The sequence below is a fragment of the Echinops telfairi genome, unplaced genomic scaffold (genome assembly GCF_000313985.2).
Source record: "Echinops telfairi isolate 266 unplaced genomic scaffold, ASM31398v2 ScPeMD7_5868;HRSCAF=6743_0, whole genome shotgun sequence".
In the NCBI taxonomy this organism is placed as follows: Eukaryota; Metazoa; Chordata; class Mammalia; order Afrosoricida; family Tenrecidae; genus Echinops; species Echinops telfairi.
The window spans coordinates 9,192,289-9,198,643 of record NW_022109767.1 but is presented as its reverse complement, the minus strand read 5'-3'; positions in this window follow the sequence as shown (position 1 = coordinate 9,198,643).

Sequence of the window (6,355 nt, the reverse complement as noted above, 5' to 3'; positions counted from 1 at the left end):
GTTTCCTATTTCTTCTGGGTATATGCCCAGTAGTGGGATTGCTGGGTCACATCTCTTCTCTAGGATCTTTCCCGGCGACATTTGGAAATAGATTGGCAGCTCTTTTTTCTTAGTCTGTCTGAAAACTCCACTGGAACCTATTCAACAGGTGATGGCTGTCTGTGAGTTGCACTGCTAGGGACTGAACCCAAGCCTCCCACTTAGAAAGGGAGGATCCTACTACTGTGCCACTCTTCACAAGCATGATCAGACCAGGGGTGTGTTTTGCACCTCAGCCATTGCTAAGGAAAGCAGTTGCCCAGACTAACCAGTGGCACCGCTAGAGGACGAGGCAATATGGCCCAGGCTTAGTCTTGATCAACCAAACCCCAGTCAATCTTCAGTGCTTTGAGAATGAATACATGGTGACTTTATATGCCCCTGAGATGCCTGGAGTTATTTTTACCCAGCAATGGTCAACTGATACAAGCAGTATATTGCATTACAGCGTGCAAAGAAATGTCCTTTCTTTCCTGAAAAGAAGAACTATGAGAAGAGTTTGGGGTGAAAAGAAAGGGAGATGTGTATCATGAGCGATGGTTTTTCTAAGGGCTTCAAGAAGAGAGGAGATAAATGCCAGTGCCCCAGACAGCCCTGATGAGAAGAAACCGACTTATTGATCCCAGATATAAAGTGCAGATAAGTCAACAGAAAATAGGAGCGCCTGAGTGCTCTAAAACAGATTTCCTGTCATTTCCTTCAAGTGGATCGTTTGGGAATGCTTTCTTTCTCCGGACTCCCCCTCCCCCCACCGGCATGCTGTAGAGCATCAGTGCAGTACTGAGACAGAGAGTTTATCTTCCTCCTCATTAACGTGAATGTACTTTCTCAGAACAAACTTCCTCTTGAGAAAAGGAAAGACAGAGAGGTGTGGGGGGGGATCTGAAAAAAAGAAACTAAAACAAGTGAAGTCACTGGGTAAACAAAGTTTCTGAGTTTATTAAACTACAACTTTGACTTGATGACAAAGGTGCATGGAGCACAGACAAGGGGGTGAAGGGAGACAGCGGACGGCGCAAGATACGACAAAACAATAATTTACCAATTATCAAGGGCTCGTGAGGGAGGGGGGAAAATGAGGAGGCGATGCCAGGAACTTACGTGGAAAGCAAATGTTTTGAGAATGATGGGGGTCATGAATGTACAAATGTGCTTTATACAATTGATGTATGTATGGTGATGAGTTGTATGAGCCCCCAGTAAAATGATTTTTTTTAAGCATATAGAGCTCTAAACTGATGGATTTGCTGTGGGTTACATTTGTTACAGATCGTACTCTGAATTCAGGCTTAGTTAGACATGTGTAACCACGTTAACATCCCAGTCCCTACACTTGAACTAGCTATGGGACTTCAGGTACAAGTTCATTTTTTGAGCCTTGGTTGCTGATGAAGTAAGAAAACGATGTGTATAGCAAGTGCTTCACAAATTACAACCACTCTCGCTATCATCAGAGCCCTGGTGGCATAGTGGTTTTGGGTTGGGCTGCTAACCACGAGGTCAGCAGTTCAAAACCACCAGCTGCTGTGGTGAGACCGACTGGGCATTCCCCTCTCCTAAAGACTGCAGTCTCAGGGACTCCCGGGACCAGGTCCACCTGCCCCATAGGGGAGCTGTGCGTGGACATGGACCCGATGGCAGTGAGTTATCACCACGCCACTCCCATCACGCTCATCAGCATCGCCGCGTACAAAGTTCTGGGAGAAAGGCAAGGTCATCCAAACTAGAATTTCAGAAGTGAATTTGGCAGCAGTGCACAGAGTGTGTCTGACAAAGCGAGCAGATCAGTAACACGGATGTCTTTACTTAAAATACCTTCAGCTTTGTTGTCACCATCTTGTGATATTCTGTGCGCACCAGAGTAGAAGGATTCAAAAAAAGCCCATTGCTAATGCACAAATACAGCATGGCTGGCATTTCTGCCAAAGTGAGCAAGAGTCAGAGATGCAAGAAATAGCCCTTATCCCCGCTTTGCCCAGGCGCTCAGGACAAACAAAGGGACCGACAGACCCCAGGCTCTGCCCGGAGCGTCTCCCTCAGCAATCACGTGTGATGCTCTGACATGGCCTCTTCGCTGCCTGAGCTCCCGGCCACCTGTTGCGATGGCACTGTGCCAGCTCCCAGGGTAGCTTGCAGGCTTTGCGGGGAAAACCCAGGGGCCAGGAGAAGGTTTAAAGAAGTCTGTGCGGAAGTCACCACGGTGCGTGCAGAGACCACCCTCTAACCTCTCCCATTCCCCACAAGGCAGTGTCGCTGGTGATTTTTATTTCAGCACATTTTATTTCTTCTGTTGGCTGAACAAGTGAGGGGCCCTATCTAAATCTTGAAGCCTGGAGAGGAGGGTGGGGGAGGGGGCAGAAACACGAACCATGTGTGGGTACCTGTGGCTGCCAAGCAGACAGGTGGTGTTATTGCCTGCATCTTGGCAGGGCTAATGGGAAGCAGCAGGGTTTCTATCAATACACTGCTCGTGCCTTCCATAATTCCCCAGCGCTCTCCTTTTTTCCCACGATACCTCCATCGTCCCCCCAGTCTGCTTGAACATTTAGCCAAGATGTCTTTGTTTCCCCTGTCTTCCATTTGCACCTTCACTAACTGAAAGGGAAAACATTAGCACACATCAATAGAACCTATTCCAATGAGACTCAAGGAAAGATGCTTATAGACATTTGGCGTTTTAAACACACGTGTTCTGTGTGGCTGGACTAGATGTCATGATCATATTGAATCAGCCATGCCACTGAGTAGTACGCATAGATATTTTGGAACTGGTATATATTTTGTTGCATTTATTTCCAACTGTCCTTAGTCTGGAAGCTCTGCTACAACCGGTTCACGCTGGGTGATCGTGCTGGCATTTGAAATACCGGTGATGCAGCGGCCCACGGTACAGCAACACCCACGCTATCACAGTAGGACAAACGGACAGACAAGTGGTGGAGCTTATTCTACACACACATACACACACACACACACACACACCTCACTGTCATTGAGCAGATTCTGACTCCTAACGACCATATAGGACAGGGTATAACTACCCTTGCGGGTTTCCTAGATTATACCCTTGATGGGACTAGAAAGGCTCACTTTTCTCCCTGGGAGAAGGATGGTGGGTACAGACTGCTGCCCTGGTGGTCAGCACCCTAACTCATAACCACGACACCACCAGGGCTCTCTGTGTGCATGCATGTGCATGAGTATAAATAATGACATTAAAGGTTATTCTTTGGAGTTAAGAGAACCAGTAGAAGTTAGCTTTGAGCTAAAAACAAAACAAATAACAACCACCACAAAAACTGTAGCCTACTGACTAACAACAAATTTTCAGTTCATTTTCCATTGCGCATTTGCATTTTGCAAGATAAAGAAGGCCCGCACATATCGGGGGCAAAGAGTAGTGATATGTACAAAAAGAAAAACGCTAAGACAACCAGTGTGCGTTTCAAAGGAACGCTAGAGCATGGTTGGTTATGCATTGGGCTGCTACCTGCAAGGTCGGCAGTTCGAACGCACCAGCCACTGCTCTGGGGAAACAGCGGCTTTCTGCTTTCATAAAGATTTACAGCCGGAGGCACCTTAAAAGCTCACCACCATCGAGTCGACCTGCAAGCACTACGCCACCAGAGGTACGCTTGGGGACTTTCAGTATTACTCGGTATGAGTCAGACCAACTCGACGCAGTGCGTGCTTTGTTAGGTTTGGATCCATGTGATGAACGATACATACACCTCATGGGAGAAGGATAGAGGTAAGAGTGATTATCCTATACGACCTGAAGAATGGGGATTTTTCTTGATCAATCTTCATTTCTCTATCAACTATGATCTGATCACCTAAATAAAGAAAGACATTGGGTTAGATGTCAATAATAGCAAAGCGTTTTGCCCCGAGAATCTCCCATGAAGAATTTCACTATCTAGGTTCTGTGTACTCGGGACATAAACCATGCAGCAGTGCAGTGCTGGGAAATTGGCACAGGCAAGATGGGAATATGACAAAGGGGGCTTGCTTTAGTCTGTGGAACAAGGGTGCCTCCCTGACAGCATGCTCACCTTCCCTGGGGGAGACCCGGCTTCCATTCCCAGTCTATGAACCCCCATACGGAGCCACCACGTCTGTCAGTGAAGGTTTGCTGGTAGCTAGGGTGCTGAACAGGTTTCAGCAGAGCTTCTATATCAGTGGTTCTCAACCTGTGGGTCGTGACCCCTGTGGGGTTCGAAAGACCCTTTCACCAGGCTCACCCAATGCATAACAGTAGCAAAATTACAGTTATGAAGTAGCAACAAATATAATTTTATAGTTGGGGGGTCACCACAACTATGCATGATGGGCTTTGCTGTTCTTTTCAGGAAGACAGCTTTGTAGATGAGCCTAGAACCACAGCGGCAGCAGAGGCTTTGGGGGGTCGATTGATCTATCCTGGAATCTCTGGGTGGTGCAGATGGTAAATACACTCTGTTGATAACTGCAAGGTTAGAGGTTGAAGTCTAATTAGAGGTAACTTGGAAGAAAGGCCTGGCATTCTTCTTCCTAAAAATCAGCCACCGATTTTTTTGGAGCACCGTTCTCTGCTGGCACACTGACTCTGAGACTCATGGGCTCACTGTGAGTCAGAATCAGACTCCATGTAAACGGTTTGGGTTTTGGTTTCTTAAATTTAGATTCTTCCTTCTAAAAGAGATGACTGCACTACAGAGTCCACTGCCCTTGAATCAATTCCCACTAATAAGGGCCCTATAGGACAGAGGAGAAGCCCTGGCGGCATAGTGGTTTAAGTGATGGGCTGCTAACTGCAAGGTCAGCAGTTTGAAACCACCAGCCAGTCTATGGGAGAAAGATGAGCCTGTCTACTCCCATAGAGAGTTACAGTCTCAGAAACCCACATGGGGAGTTTCTGCTCTGCCCTATAGGGTTGCTATGCGTCCGAGTCAGCTCGATGACAGCCAGCGAGTGAGTATAGAACAGAGTGGAACGGCCCCCCTAGGGTTTCCAAGGTGGTAATCTTAGCAGAAGCGATGGCCACCACTGTCTCCTGTCGAGCAGCTGGGGGGCCACGCCCCTGAGGTGACAAGTGAGCACTTAACCACTGCCCGGCTCCAGGGCTCCTGGAGAAAAAGGTACGCCCCGCCAATAGTGAGTAACCCCTCTCCCTCTGGCAAGACTGTGTTCCTCTCCAGTGAAGTCGCCCCTGATAAAATAAGAAGCATCCCCTCAAAAATCACTGACCAGTGGCCACCATGTCAATTTCTCTAGCCCATTGATTTCCTCCGCTGCTCAGGCAAACTCTTCAGGGGCCTCTACTCTTGGCCTAGGTATATAATCAAAGCATCTGCTCTAACGATAAATGAAGCCATCAAAGAGACAACCGGAGTTTCTTAGCAGGAAGCATCCCAATTTTAACTCTCTGCATGCAAGAATTATAAACGCATTCTTCTTCATTTGCTTGTTTCTTTAGAACTCAGTGCCACTCTCCTTGTCCTCTGTACCCCACCCACCATGTACCCCACCCACCATGTACCATAGGAGGCACCTGCGTGTGCAGGAGGAACTTCCCTGGAAGGCATAAACAGTTTGCACTTGACTTCTAACCTAAACATTGGCGGTCTGAACTCACCTAGTGGTGCAGCTGAAGAAAGGTCTGGCGATCTGCTTCCAAAGAGGTTGCAGGCAAAGCCAACCAAACCAAAAATCCCTGTGGAGCAGTTCTCCTCTGTAACACGTGGTTCCTCCGTGAGTGGGAATCGGCCCGACGGCAGTGAGATTGGTGTTGGTTTCTTCGGTTTGAATTGGAAACGTTTGCCGGAGAGGAAAAAAGGTTTTATCCCAGTTGGGAAGAATGAGAGAGGCTGTTCACGGTGTGGAAGTTTCTGTCCTTTCTCTGAAATCTCTGGGATTAATTAAAAGAAGTAAAACTTCTCCCATGGAGTCCATTTCCACCCGTGGCAAGTTCACATGTGCCAGAACAGAATCCGGCTTCAAAGGATTTTCAATGCCCAGTTTTAGGAATGGAGAACACCAGGCCTTTATTCCAAGGCCCCTCTGGGTGGACTTAAACCTCCAACCTTGCCATTAAGCAGCTGAGCTCATCAATTGTGTGCACCAGCTAGGGACCCCAACCCGAGGTCCAGACCCAACCTAGCCACTGCTATATTGTGAGGTAATGCAGAAAACATGCATGGTCTGTTTTTGCATCTGTAACATAAAGCAATTCCCAGACTTCCTCCCAGTGCGCAACGACTCAGTATCTTGGGTCAAGACGCTCCATCCAAGGACTAATGATTTCTTCCTTCAGTCTTCTTGCCCCGTGGAGATT